At 38.6% G+C, this 15,644-nt stretch overlaps 1 long non-coding RNA gene across 1 annotated transcript in view; it reads right to left on the bottom strand.

Annotated features, from left to right (window-relative positions):
- LOC110260233 overlaps nucleotides 6,876-15,644 on the bottom strand; it is a 251,355-nt gene continuing 242,586 nt past the window's right edge. Inside the window, exons 2-3 of the long non-coding RNA XR_002343140.1 lie at nucleotides 14,223-14,313; nucleotides 6,876-7,259 (exon numbers count right to left, since the gene is read on the bottom strand). This is a non-coding gene — a long non-coding RNA (uncharacterized LOC110260233). The remainder of the gene's footprint in view (nucleotides 7,260-14,222; nucleotides 14,314-15,644) is intronic.

Below are 15,644 nucleotides of genomic sequence, written 5' to 3'. Positions count from 1 at the left end.
CATAGCCGCTGGCCTATGCTGCAACCACAGCAACAAGGAATCTGAGCCATGTCTTCAACCTACACCACAGCTCATGGCAATGCCAGATCCTTAACCTACTGAGCAAGGCCAGGGATCGAACCCGAAACCTTATGGTTCCTAGTAGGATTCATTAACCACTGAGCCATGATGGGAACTCCCAGATTTCTAGTTATTAAAGAAATGCAAATCAAAACCATAATGAGGTACTGCCTCATGCCAGTCGGAGTGGCTATCGTTAAAAGTCTACAAATAACAAATGTTTAAGAGGGTGTGCAGAAAAGGGAAGTCTCCTACACTGTTGGTGCAAATTCAAGTTTGTGTAGCTGAAAGTTCCTCAAAAACTAAAAATAGAGTTGCATATGATGCAGCAATCCCACTCCTGGGCATATATTGGGGCAAAAATATGATTCCAAAAGACACGTACACCCAATGTTCATTGCAGTGCTATTCACAATAGCCAAGACATAGAAACTACCTAAATGTCAATCAACAGATGAATGAAGAAGATATGCTACATATGTACAATGGAATACTACTCAGCCTTAAAAAAGAATGAAATAATGCCATTAAAGAGTCTCATACTAACTGAAGTCAGAAAGAGAAAGACAAATACCATATGATATCACTTGTACATGGAATCTAAAATATTATGCAAATTAACTTATCTATGGAACAGAAACAGATTCACAGACATAAAGAATAGACTTGTGGCTGCCAAGGGAGAGTGGGGTGGGGAGGGATGGAGTGGGAGTTTTGGGTTAGCAGATGCAAACTATTCTGTATAGAATGGATAAAAATAAGGTCCTACTGTACAACACAGGAAACTGTATTCAACAGCCTATGATAAACCATTATGGAAAAAAATGCAAATAGAATATAAATATTCTATTTATCACTTTGAATCACTTTGCTGTATAGTAGAAATTAACACAACATTGCAAAACAACTATAGTTCAATAAAAAATAAACAAAATGTTTTTTGAGCACCTTCTATGTACCGTATAGTTCTAGGCTCTCATGCTAAAATTTCAGAGTTTAAGGGCTATGCAGAAAAACAATTTCAATAAGTAACTCATTAATTCATTCCAGAAAACCAATGATAATGAGGAAATAGACTCAAGTACAGGGAATGGAGGTATAGGAAAGGGCATTTAGTTAGGGTTTTCAGGGAAACACTCAAATTGAAGCCCCTTCTTATACCTTAATTGAATTATCAAAGATGTAAGTCATGCAAAAAGCCAAGGAGAGAATCTTCTGAATAGAGAGGCCAAGGAAGGCAAAAGCCCTTAGTTAGCTCCCAGCTTGGTGCTTGTGAGACACTTCTGGAAACAATAAGGGAAAAAAAGTGACGCAATAAGATCACCAAGCAAGGGACCAGATCACACAGGGCCTTGTTACATGGTAACAAGTTTGCATCTTATTTTAAAGAAAATGGGGAGCCTCAGGTGGATATTTGAAATATCAGGTCATTGGCTCTGAGTGCAGAACAGACAGTAATAGGCAAGACTAGAAAGGGATAGATGGGAGGCTCCTGCAGATGGTCAGAGATGACAGCAGTTTGTTCTCATGTGAGACGAGTACGTGACTTTGCGATGGATGTAGAGGCATAGGAGCAGGACACACCTGTTTGCTCACACCTACTTGCTTATTTAAGGGGAAGAAGCTGAGATGGTAGGGTGCAGCTGTAACACTGTTAACAGTGGATGTAGTGGGAATTACCCTTAGATGGAGTTCCCATTGTGGCTCAGAGAAAACGAATCTGACTAGTATCCATAAGGGCACAGGTTCGACCCCTGGTCTCACTCAGTGCGTTAAGGATCCAGCATTGACGAGAGCTGTGGTGTAGGTCACAGACGTGGCTAGGATCCCACGTTGCTGTGACTGTGGTGTCGGCTGGTGGCTATGGCTCCAAGTCAACCCCTAGCCTGGGGACGTCCATGTGCCCCAGGTGCAACCCTAGAAAGACAAAAAAAAAAAAAAAAGAAAAGAAATTACCATTAGAATAATTCAGAAAGGTGAAAAACTGAGCTGAGAGGGAAGACAGTCTCTAAGAAGGGAAGGAGGGCCATTAGAGAATTCAGGCTAAAACAGCCTACAATGCTTTTTCTTTTTGTTTTTGTTTTTTTCCAATTTCTGCCTGGAAATTTCAAAGGAAAATTTTCATTTTGGCATTCTTACAGTTAATCCACCCTTTACTCCACCTGTTTCAACACTGAGAAAGACTCAGCAACTCCACAGTTTGTTTCTCACTTATTTAGACTGTTCAAGTTACCGTTTGATGTTTGCTTCTCTCTCATCTCTGCTGATGAGTCACCAAAAATAAATCCCCCCAAAACTGCTTTTGCAAACTTCCAGAGTTGCCTTTGTTGCTCTGTGTTGACAAGAAAAGGAATGCTCTTGGTGAAATCTGATGCAGCTGGCTGTTTGTTTTCTTGGAGGACCCAAAGGTGCATATAAATAATTTAAAATAGCTTTTATGATCTATCTGTTTGTTTCTGGGTGACAAAATTAAAGGAATAAAGCTAAGATTGAAGATGAAGAAATATGAAAAATATTTGAAGGAAAATATAAAATGAGATTTGGCCTAACGAATATTTATTGAGCAGTCACAGTGTGCAAGAAAACAAAACAGGACTAAAGGCCTATATATTTACTGAGGGCTAGGTGCCTTTGTACACTTGAATCCTGCAAAGACACAGTGCAGTAGATGCAGTTCTTATGACCTTATAGATGAGGAATTGAATAGCTTTAGAGACACGGGGGAAACCGCTCATAGCTCTTGTATCTAGAATATGGCAGAGTAGGCCCAGACCTGCACCTGCCTGTTCTGAAGGTCATGTTCTCAGTGATCATGTGACTGCTTCTCAATTAAGGGGCTCATCAGGCATTCACCATCTACTATTGAGGGATGAGCACAGACTGTTAACAGCCAGAAGTGGTGTAAGGTCATCAAGAGAGGTTATGCGGAAGAGCTGTCATTTATGCTGGGAATTGGAAAGAAGGATATGATTTAAACAGAACAAGGAGGTGTCTTTTCAGGCCAAGATAATGAAAAAAAGATAAGGAATCCACACCATCACCTAATGACTTTTCTCTGAGTTGCCAAGTAACATTTTTATTGCATATTTATTAATTTTATTGATAATATCATATATAATATGTAGTATAATGCATATATATTGCAAATAAAACTAATATCCATTATATATCACATATTATATAAGGTAGAGTATTATAAGATATGCTATAAATAATTTGATGTAAATGTACAACTTTACATAGATCTCTAAAATAGATACATTCATAACAGTCATATATATATGTACAATATATAAATAGCATTATATTTCAATTTCTATACTGTATATAGTGTGTATTTTTTTTCACAGATTCGACTAATCAACTGGGTTTCAATTTGTATAACAAAAAAAGAATGAGACCAGGAGTGTGAAGATGTGAGTTTCTCTATTTTTCAAGTCCCTTAACTTTTCAGGGTCTCATGCTCCTCCTTCAGATGATGAAAGGGTTGGACAAAATATTTCCAGGATCCATGTCAGCTTTAAAATTCTAGAATTGGGGCATGAAAACATGGCCAACAGGCTCTACCAATTGGTGACTGTGTCCTCTATGGTAATGGTGTCTGCGTCCATCGCCCTGTGGTTGTATTTATTTACTTGTTTGCCTGTCAGCCCTTCTAGACTGAGAGCTCCCTGAAGTCGGGGATGGTGTCTTAGCCACCTCATCCATGCAGTATTTAGCCCATAGTCAATACCCGACAACGAACATTATTTTTCTTGTACATTCTGCTTCCAACGATTCCATAAAATTTTGTACTAGAAAACATCACTCCAACTATGCTTTGTCCCTCATTATCTCAAAGTAGTTTATTTCCAGCCTGATAAAAACAAACAGTTCCTGTCAGCTGGGGTTTAGGTTGGCATCTCTTGTCAGGATGTTGCTTAAAAAAGGCTTCATAATTACTACATATTTCTTCTTTAGAAATCTCAAAACAATGGACTAAAAAAGCTATTACCTTACAATTCAGATCAAGGTGCAAAGAGACCACCAACTTACTAAAGGTTAATAAATTATTCGCTGATGGAACTTGAGCTTCTGAGCCCCAGAATCACAAGTTTCTATATCAACCCCAAAGAGCAAGCAAAGGAAACAGTATTCAGAGGTCTTGTGTACCCCGTAGACTTAGCATAATCAGTTTACTGGTGTCAATTTCATTACTGTTGATAAATAGGGATGCTGCCTCTTGGGAAAAGAAAAGCTTCTCTACTCCTTTCCAGCTTTGAGCAGGGTTATTCAGCATTCAAATCTATTCTGAAAGGGGCTCAGGATTTATTTCAGCAGACTCGGAGGAAGGAGGGAGCTCTCTGCAGAAGCAGCCCTCTGGGCCTGCACTGGGGTTGCAAGTCTCCTAGGTTAGCTGTTAGATGTCTCTCAACCACTCATTCTGGCTGCCTTCCTCATCAGAACCTTGTTTGAAAATCCCTTTATCTTTCTTTGACCCTGCTAGGCTGCTACCCAAAGGAATACACTCTAATCTCCTCAGCCTGTCTGGAGAGATTTAGTTCTTAGTCAAAGGAGTTTTCAGAGAAAAAATTTTCAGTAGTCCTGGAAGGGAGACGTATTGTTATCTATAAAGAAATGGGTCACGTTTACTTGTTTTTATGAGTGACTTGGAAATGTTTCAGGAAATTCAGAAACATATATTTATGCATGTGCGTGTGTTTAGAAACAAATAGTATGTGTGTCTAGAAACAAATGTGTGTGTTATCATCACTTCAATATTTCAAGAAGAATCATAACGTTGTATCACTTTGAAGAAGGCTCCCTAAATGTTCTGGAAGAGCTTGAACCAGGGACTATTCAGCACCAAAGAAATGTCCTTTTGTTACTTTCCAGCAAGAAACTAATTCAGATTAAGAAAATTGTACCTTGTGAAAATCCCAAGGGACTTTGCTTTTGGGGGCAAAAAAAAAAAAAAAGGATTTAAAAAAAATATTAGATTAACTTCAAAATAATGTAGAACATTTTCTCGGGGGCACTTCAACAATGTGACTATGCTTTGTTTCATTATTGTTTAAAAATACTCCGTCTACAAACTTATTTGCACTTTCCAACTCCACAAAATTCCTGTCTAAGGAAATAGTATGGGAAGAAGAAATTGTGTCCTGCAAATACACACTTTGGAATCCCACCTGGTTCCAATTCTGACTTTGTCCCTTGCTGGTTGTGTGGAGTTGGGGATGTGCCTTAACCTCTCTGAAACCTCAGATTCCTCTTCTGTAGGAATGAAGACAAAATGTCTCCCTTGAAAGACTCGTGTGCGAATAAGATAATATATTCACAGTGCCTAGCAGCTGGTGGAAATTTTAAGATGTTACTTTCCATTTGTTAGCCAAGTTGTGTCCCAATTTCCTAGATGCCGAAGTAACTGAGATTGGATTAAGAAGTAATTATTCCATGTTATCTGTGTTTATCTCTTTGCTATGCTGACTTATCCCCATGATTTAGGCATTTCATACATCTCCCATTATGTTTCTCTAATAAATATTTTAAAACTGTGACCTGTGAGAAATTAGAAAAGGATCGTTGGCTTTCTGTTTTCCCTTAGGAAAAGAAAATGTCAAATGACAATTATTGGAAAAGCAGTCAACTGTCGCTAACTCCAGCCTATTGCTGGTTTACAGACATTCAAACTCACAGTAACATAAATCAAACGGTAGAGAAGTGTGAATTTGGGGATTAATATGATGGAATAAAACATATTGAAATTTTCCCATCTCAAAAAACTCTTTGTTTAGTCATCAATCAGATGTGCGACTTGGAACAAAACACATGAATTCACTGAGAATTTAGTTCCTCAACAACAAAATTAGCATTAATATAGGGATTAAAACCTAAAAGAGCTACACAGACCAAACACTAATGAAGCAAGGGGGGTGGTTAGGTATGATATTAATTATTGGAAATTTAATGAAATTTTTTAAGAAAAGTGGTTCCCAAACAGCGACCTCCTCTTTCAATGACCCTTTTAGTTTCCCCTTCTAAGATTCATCAGAAACAGGCTTTATAAACAGTTAATAAATGACTTTAATAGATTCCAGACCTCAGTGTATCTATTGTTACCAATGTTTTGTAGGAATCAAAACTTCTTAGAATTTCTGAGCAGAGGAGATCATCAAAGATATAGCCTATCTATACCAGAGCCTAAGAGGGAGGGTGATGAATGGAATATCTCTTAAAGGGTATTTAAGATCAAGAATCATGTTTCATTGCTTTCAAGGAGGATACTACAATTCTGTGCTATTGATGACGCCTCAGAATTCTTCCCTGGACTTGGGAAACAGCATTACCTATGCAAACAGCCACCTTGTCTTGACCCTCCCTTGCCCTCCTCCCCATGCACTGGGTGGTAAGACTATAGGCATCGTTACACGAGAAAATGTACACGTGGTTGAATATATAATTGATGGCCCTATTTCCTACACTAGAGAAAGGACAGAACCTATGTTCTTTCGCTGGTATTATCACTCCCAGTGATATTATATTTTCAGTGTTGTTTGTTTGAAGAGAGTACTTGCTTTTTGGTGATTAATTTAAAACCTGTGACTATTTGCTGTGAATTTTGTCTAGATACACATATAATTACTCATATCGAGTGACATAATGGCCTACAGGAAACAAAATACATTGCTCTCTTCTAACTCTGTACCTCTAAACAAATAGCCAACTTGGAAGCACTGTTCTAATTGAGCAGCACTGTGATATAACTGCTGAAGGCAGTCCGTTTTGCAAGACAGGCAGGAGAAGGCGCATTTGAAGGATGGTTATTGGTGGTGAGTAAGAGAGTGTTTAAGAAACTAATAAAGCCACAATACAGCAACAATCACTTTATTATTAGATGTTAAAGAGCATCGAGGAAGATTTATATCTTCTTTTACCTTCACCCTGAGACAGTTTCCAGTTCAATTGCTGGGTTGTTTTAAAGTAAAGCAGAAGTTCAAGAGGAGAATGTCTTTCAACAGGCTTATGATGATTTAGAGTAAGTTTAATCATCTTCTGCTCTCTCCAGGAAGATTACTGACGTGACTTAAGGAGGAGCAGTACACACTGATTTCGGCCTCGGAGATGGGGAGAGATGCTAAAAACTCATTAGGAACAAATGCATTTGCATGCAGCCTACTTCACCTTCAGAAAGTGATCAGAGATTCACAACATGGAATCTGAAACAGAGCATTTAGAATGTAAAACACAGTAATAAACTGAATTTTTAGATCCTCCAGGCTTTTAGCATAAACGAGCTATTCTCTGACTGCAAATTTAATATCCACCTTAAATAAATTTAAAATCTGCATGTGGATATGAGTAAATCACTTTTGAGTGAAAATCAGTGGATCCTGTATCTGGGGATTTACGTGAGAAGTTTTGTTTTCTGAGTATAGGTCATCATCTCATACTGCTTCAATTTTCACACCCTAATTTCCGGCCAAGAGAAACAATCTCCAATTCCCGTTAAGTCATTGCTATTTTCTCCAGCTTTCCAGATTAAAAACCTGGAACCGAAGACATTAAGCAGTTTGCCCCAGATTACATGGTGGATATACAGCTAGTCTATAATCCCTACTCTGGTCCACGTGAATCCTATGACTTTTTGCTTTTTCCATCATGATCCCTGACTTGTCATTCTTTCGTTAACTAGCAGGAAAGGCTGGCTTGACCTGGGGGTTGGACGAATAGAGTGTCCTGTGTTTCTCTCACATTGGGATGCGTTTGAGTGGGAGGCAGGGCACCGACATCATGAAGAGAGTGACCTCTGCAGTCAAAAGGCCCAGAGTTTTCAACTTGCTAGCGTTGTGTACTTGAGTAACTTACTTAACTTCTCTAAGTTTTATTGTCTTCCTCTGCAAAAGAAATTATTCAGATAATGAAGTGGAGAAATAATCCCACATGATAATGCTAGACACACACTGGGTGCTCCATTAGCATCGTCTCCAGCGTTGTTATTATCACCACATCTTTAATTATCGCCATCACTGTAATTCAAACTCTTGCCTAAGGTGCAGGGCAAAGGATCCTCCACTTGTGATCCATAAACCTTGGTTGTGATCCAGTTTCTTATGGGGATTTTTCGTGGAGCCAAGCTTGTTTTTGCACAGAGCTTTGTTCATTCATTTCAGGTTTTTAAGTTCAACTAGAGGGTACCTATTGGTCTTTAAAGACTAAAAAAAGAATTTGTTTTCTACTATCTTACTGATGCCTCCTACTGGCTTTTATTTAGGTTTTATTAATATCTAGTTCATTCTTCAGTCTTCATCTTTTTAAATAGGTAAACAAGAAACACTAGTATAAGAAGACAAGTGGAAACCTTAACTCGCAAGCAAGAGAGGGTTGGGGTCTTTTATCCCAATAGCTTCACAAAGACTTGGAGCAAGTTGAAACTCTTTCAGGGACATCCTTTGACCTTGTCCTCACCCACTGCCCAATCTCTGACCCACTTTCTGGCCACTTCCTGCTGTGCTTACAACACACTGGTACCAAGACTCTAACTGCCAATTTCAGATCTTACTGAAACCTCTAATCAGGGACTCCACCACGTTATAACCCTCTCATGTTTTCATACCTCTCCTTTCTAGCTTCCATTGTTCATATTACCATTGCATCCTTGCAAATACTTTTAACTTCTTGGCAGTTTTTTCCTCTCTTCCTACATTGTGCTCACTTGGCAGAGTTTCAAGTCTAATTAAATCAAACTATCTACCTATTTTTGCCCATACTATGCAACATTTTCAGAGAAAAAACAAACTCACTGATGGCTGCTTTCATCTAAAAATCACGATTTCAAATCACATATGGCTACTCAACATTGCTGTTCAGTTTTACATCACTTCCCGAGCTTTTCTGCTTTTCAAAAATGCCTGTTTTGTAGCTTCTTTTCTCACCTCAAATCCTTGCACCTCTTCTTTCTACCATCACATTCTCAGCAACTGACCTTATTTCATATATCATTGAAAAATATAGGACCTGCCATAGAGGAATACTTTCTTTTCCCTACCCCAAATGCTATAGTGCCACTTGCATCTATTCCTACAACCTATTGTCTCTTTTCTCAACTCTGGATAAATGCCTTCACTCCCATCAAAGGCCAAACCCTCCCCTTGTATAGCGGCTCCCATTTTTCTCTAGACTTTGCAAGGATGATATATCTGAAGTTTTCCATTTTTCCTCTGCATTCTCAATTTGTTCCTGTCTCCTGAATCATTTACATCAGCATACAAACCTGTTGTAATATCGCTCATATTTGCTTTTGGATGTCCTCCTGAGAATTACACATTTGGTTGGCAGTTTCCTTTGATTCCTCCATGTGTGGATTTTCCAAATGCTACCTGGGGCTGACTCCGACTTTTGATACCAAAGCCTTTCAGAGGTTTCTGAAGCCCCTAATTCCCTGTATTAAATCCCTTTCAGCTTGAAATACCTGAAACAATTTTTGCTCTCCTCTCCAAATCCTGACTATCATATATATGTCAATTTTTATGCCTTACACCTTCACTCCATCTCACCTTCCTCCGGGAATGGTTTTTTGTTTTTGTTTGGGTTGGTTTTATTTTGTTTTTGCCCCTGATCTTGACATAACTGGCTGCAAATGACAAATACATTTGGATTTCAGTTTAAGTAGTGCCCTTCATCCAGCCCATTCACTATTGCATTATTTTAATTTGTAATATACTATTTATAACTCATTGTTCTTATTTATTTATTTGCTCACTAGAATATAAACAATTTCATTTATCTGTGTATTCCCAGTATCTTGGACAGTGTTTGGAATTGAGCGGGCATGTAATAAATATTTATGGAATAAGTGAATGAAAACTGACCATCATATAACATTTTTTTCCTAGGAATATCAGTGACTTAAATTTTAGGTTCCTCTGACAAGTTTTCAGGGGTATCTATTGAGGACAAAAGACTGTTTTAGGTACCGTAAGAGATATAAAATTGAATTGGAGCTCAGTCCCACCTTTGAGGAGCCAGTAGGGGAGATAAGAAACATGATGCATATATGGCCATTGTATAACATAGAATGTGGTATCATCATGCACGTATTAATGGTACAGGAGTTCAAAAAGGAATATGCTACTTCCATTTGGGAAGACAAGGAAGGTTTTCTGAAAGAGGCAATATTTGAATTGGGCCTTGAAGGATAATTAGGACTTATGCATGCCAAATGGGTGGGAAGAATATTCTAGAGCAAGTATTATTAATGGCTCAAAGTGGAGGTAAAGCAAATTCAGAATATAGGGCTAATGGAAAAATTAAATGTGATAGTATCCATGTAGCTCACAGTAGATTTCTTCTTCCTCTAGGTGAAGGGAATGGATCCTATTTCTCTTTATGCACTTACGTTATCCAGTAAGTCCCTTGCAGATAATTACTGTTTAAGAAAATGGGAGACAATGAATGGATTGATGGATAACGGATGACAAGCTGGAGGTTATGCTAGATAAAAAAGAAGGTAGGGAACAAATGTAAAAAATAATGCTCACTCTCTCTCCCTGCATCAAGACCCACAATTCTCAGGGCTTTTGCATTACACAGTGTTGTACAACTATCTTGGCCCAACGAGCTATGAGCAGAAGTGATGTGCATGACTTTTGGCCCAAAGCACTTAAGAGCCAGAGTCAGTGAGAGACTTTCTAGCTCTCTCTTGCCCTGTGGCAATAACTGTAGAGGACTTAAGTTGAAACAAGAGAGCCTCAGGATGGGAGCAGCCAGGATGACTGAGTCACTGTAGAGAAGAAACTTGCCCTGGAGTTACAGAGCTCCCACCAGACTTTGAATGAGCTATGACTTTATTGAGTCAGTTTGTTTCTGCAGCATAACCAGGCTTACCCTCCCTCTTGTAAAACAAAAATTTTGGCCAGAAAATCATCTTTCTGGCACACTAAATAATTGCCTTTATAACCAGGCTCAAACTAACTAGAAATAATGTTCAGGATAGGAAACAAAAAAACAAAAAACAAAAAAACACACTTGAAGAGAGAACATGTTTTGGATAAAATTTGGTAATGTCAACAGTTTTATAGAACAAATCATTGTTGCCATATGAAAATACAATTAAAAGTACATCTAATTTAAGCTATGAGATTCGTATTTTAGCATATTAGAATATTTTATCAGTGCTCATTTTCTCACAGCCTTCAGAACTTCAGGTATAGAGATTCCCAAAAGTCCTCAAATATGACCTCTTTTATCTTATGAATGAAATAACATGAGATGCACAGTAGTTGGCTGAGTTTCCCATGGTGTCTCACCAACTCAAGGGCAGAACTGAACTTAACACCCCATCTGTCATCCCTCAGCCCAGCATCTTTTAACTCTACCCTCAAGAAGCTTTTCCCATTATTACCACTGCCCAGTGATACCTGTGTGCTGTGAAAGAGTTAATGTATCTTGCAAAAGGTTTTTTTCTTTCTTTTTTTTTTTAAGTTCTGAAGCAAGCCAAGCTGAATAAAAACCATTTAATCTTCTTGGGAATGTTCATCCAGAAAATGTTAGAAGATGGAAATTATCCAGAAAGAATCTCAGTAAAATATGTAGACGGAAAAAAAAAAAAAAAAAAAAAAGAATTCTAGCTACCCGATTGAAAATTTACATAAGTCTTTAGAGGACTGATGCCAGTGAAGTCAGCAGTTCTCCTGGGAGGATAATGGGATCATGCCTTAATTCTCTTCATCTTTTATTTCTGAAGTTCTACCACTAGGTATAGCTGAATGAGTCAGCAGGAAGTGAATCTTGTTAAAGGGCTGCTCTGTGAAATGCATGGTGTTTATTACATAGTGATTCCGTATCTGTTTGGAGCAGTTTGAAAAGTTTTCTGCAGTGCCCAACTTTTTCTCGTCCCTGGTTTTCCCTGCTTCCCAGAACAAATGGTTTTAAGACCCCTACCTAAACTTATTCTTCTCTTCCTTCCAAAAACTCAAGAGAGTTTCTTATTCAGAACAACATGAACAAGAGCCCGTCTCACATATTCTTCATACTTCATCAGATTTTCAGGAACTTCTGATTAATTTAGGTCTTCAGGATAGCAAATATCTTGTGTATGGAAATAAAACATAGCACAAAATAAAATTTAAAAAAACCCCGAAAACCATGGTTACTTACAAATGTTCTCTCCATAAAGGCATACCATGTAGAGGAAGTGAGTCATGATTGACAGAAAGCAGTGGGTTCCCAGGAGATTCTGGGATAAACATTCTGAGCGTATTTTAATTTTTGCATTTTTGTTTCAGCTTTCTGATGTAATTTATTATGAGTTTTATCAATGAAGAAATATCAATTAAGTGGAATGAAAGAGAAAAATTAACATGGCTCTCTCAGTAAGTATCTCTAGAATTTCAAAACCACTGCAATCTGCTTAATTCCTGAGATTTTAACCCAGGCCTTCGTTATCTGATTCAAACAAGGCTGTACATTCTACTTCCCATCAAACCTGTGGATATTTGCCAATTAAACAGTTGGAAGTATCTCAGAGTTTTAATTTGCATTGCTTTGATTACTAGTGATATTAAGCATATTTTAATATGGCTTGATGGCCAATGCATTTTGTCTTCTGTGATTTCCCTTTTCTTTGTTTCTTACCTCTTTCATTGATGGGTTTTTTTCTCACTGATTCATAGGATTCCTATAAAAACCATTAATCTCTAATATGTTAACTACGTGGCAAATATTTCTCCCCAGGCAGGTATTTACATATTAAGTTTACATGTGGCTTCTTTGATGATACAAAGATTTTTAAAGAGACATGTAGCCAAAAATGCTAGTCTTTTCTTTCATGGCTTCTGGGTTTTTTTCATGCTTATGAAGTCTTTCCCCATTCCAAGATATAAAAAAAAATTCTCCTAAGTTTTCTTCTGATGCTTTCCCAGGTCTCAGATGCCAGCCCCATGCATTTAGGCATATAACCATATTACAGACTATAACTCTTACTGGTGAAGAGCACAAACTCCAAAGCCAGTTGCTTTGGTTCGCATTCTTGCTTCATTTATTACCAAATCTATGACCTTGAACAGCTGGCAAAAGTGGTAATAACAGTTCATACGAGGTTGTTGTTAGTATTAATAAATTCATTCACGTGACGTATTTAGAAGAGTTTTCCATAAATAAATAGCTATGTGAAGGCACTGAGCATCATTTTTCTCTATGATTGTACCCTGAGCACAATTCATGGCATATAGATCCCACTCAGCAAATAAAAAGTTAATCAATTCACTCAAAATATGTTTTCCCCAGTTCGCTTTTTCATAAATTATTTATTATGGAATCTGTCTGGTCACAGTCCCCATAATCATTTCAGCAACTCTTAGCATAAATAGTTGTTTTGATTCTCAGTCTGTCTTAGAGGCAACATGTGAAAGAGCTTTGCAGTGAGATTTAAACCTATCTACGGTCTTTCCTCACACGCCCCATCATGGCTACAATTCTTTGGAAAGCAATGAATATTTGTTAGCCTGAAGGTGTAAATAGAACCTTGCCTCTTTTTCTCCCAAGTTTTACTGATGTATTTTCATCTCACAGCCTCTACTAGTAGTACAATGGTAATTTGCGTGGTTATTGGAAAGAACTCCCCCTTCTTTGGCACCAATAAATCAGAAACCAAACTATAGGATGTGAGAAGTTTTTTCTTTGCCCTGGAGGATTTCACAGCTTTACAAGAAGGAAGAGAATGAAATTGAAAAGGCAAAACTCCAAAGCTCTATGGGACAGAGTTACTAAAGTTATTCAGAGAGCTGACGCCAGGAACCGGGGCAGTACATCCCCCAATTTATCAAATACCTTCTTTCCAACCCATATCTAAACCGTCCAGCCTCAATGGATTGCTTTGGCTCCATCTGCCATTCATTTCCCATGAGCCTCAAGAGCTAGAACAGATGGGCTTTTCCTGCTTTCATTGTTATATAACATATAACGTATATTATGTTATATATGTTATCCTTTCTAGCCAGAGCAGCAAATTTCATGGCCTGGCCATCACAGAGGATGCTTCACAAAGCCTTTGGGCTTTGTGCTTCTTATGAACAGACAGAAACTAGAGGAATTTCGAAAATTCCTTCTTTCTAAGAGAACCTGGTTGCAAGCTATCTCTCTCCTGATAATTACTACTGTGAATATCAGAAGTTCAGCATTACCTTGTTCCTTCTCAGTTCCTTCCCGTGGTGACAATCTGATTTCCCTTTGGTGTATGAATGCCTCCGCCTACCTAGGGAGAGGCCCGTGAACCTAAAAATGCAAAGGAGAAAAGCACATTAATATTTTCTCAAAACATTATCCTGACTAAAATTGTATACTGGACTTGAGACAACTGTCAGGCACGCTGTTGGAAGAGGACCACAGGGAAGTTTGCTTGACTAGAAACCAAGAGGGACAAGCACATGGGGAAAGTGTGGGAGGAGAAACGCTTTGGTCACGACTCTGAAGCCTATGAGGCAGTGTTTGAGTTTCCTTCAATGGAGAACCAGAAGCTTTTGTTTGCATCCACGAAGAGTGGTATTCTGATTGAAATGACTCTTTGGAACAGGAACCTTGTCAAAGATGAGAAGGGGATACAGTGAGGGAAGTAGTGCACCCAGGAGTTTAGTGAAATCATTTGGGGGGAAAAAGGTTTGCAGATCATACGGGAGGAGAGATGTCACATATAGTGGTCACCAGTGCGCCATAGGAAAACAGTGACCGATAAAGTCTAACATTTATCTCAAAGCCTGTGTCTATGTGATAGGCCTGTTGTGGTTACATAGAAAACAAGCCAGGAGAGCAGAGTGGTTCTCAGGCCATCTGATACTGTCTCTACCTTTATCTGATGCTTTTTTCTTGGGGACCAATATAGGGTAGTGATCCTATGACGTAGGTGCTCCAATCATTTCCATTCTACAGATGCATGGCTGAAGCTCAGGAAGATTAAACAACATGGCCAGGATCCCATACTTAAAAAGTGGCGAAGTCAGGATGTAACCCTGAACCCACTGTCTCTGGAATCTGTACTTTTAATTACAGGCCCTTTAGGTCTTTACAGAGACTCTGTGGGATTAAAGAAGAAATGAGGGACCAGGGTGAATTGACTGTAGTGGCCAATAGGAAAAAGAATTTAAGGTCGCTTCAGGGTTACTCCTAGAACATGATCACCAATGATAGTAAAACACTGTAAAGAGTTTCACAGGAGAAATGCTTCCATCCTTCAACACCCATTTATTAAGGATAAATATGTTGACCAAGCACTGTGCAGGTTTCTAGAGAGTTGAAGGAAAGCAGCCCTTGCTTTCAAACTAGTAGGGGAGTTAGAGTCCTTATTTTAATTCTCACCATAATGAATTTACTCACATTTTATACACTGTTCAAAACACGTAGCTCATGCTAAACATCCAGGGTATTAAAGGAGCTCATAGGAAGGGGCCTACTTGGCACAGGGATCAGGAAGGCTTCTTAGAGTGGTGCACACAATGAATGGTAGTGAAGAGCATTAGTGGGCCAGGTAGATGCAGGGTGGTGAGCAGAGGGACAGACCACCAGTGGCAACAGCATGGACAAAGGCACACAGGCAAGATGGAACGAGTAGA

This window comes from Sus scrofa, chromosome 4 (assembly GCF_000003025.6).
Source record: "Sus scrofa isolate TJ Tabasco breed Duroc chromosome 4, Sscrofa11.1, whole genome shotgun sequence".
NCBI classification, from domain to species: Eukaryota; Metazoa; Chordata; class Mammalia; order Artiodactyla; family Suidae; genus Sus; species Sus scrofa.
This window is presented reverse-complemented; position numbering and strand designations above follow the sequence as displayed.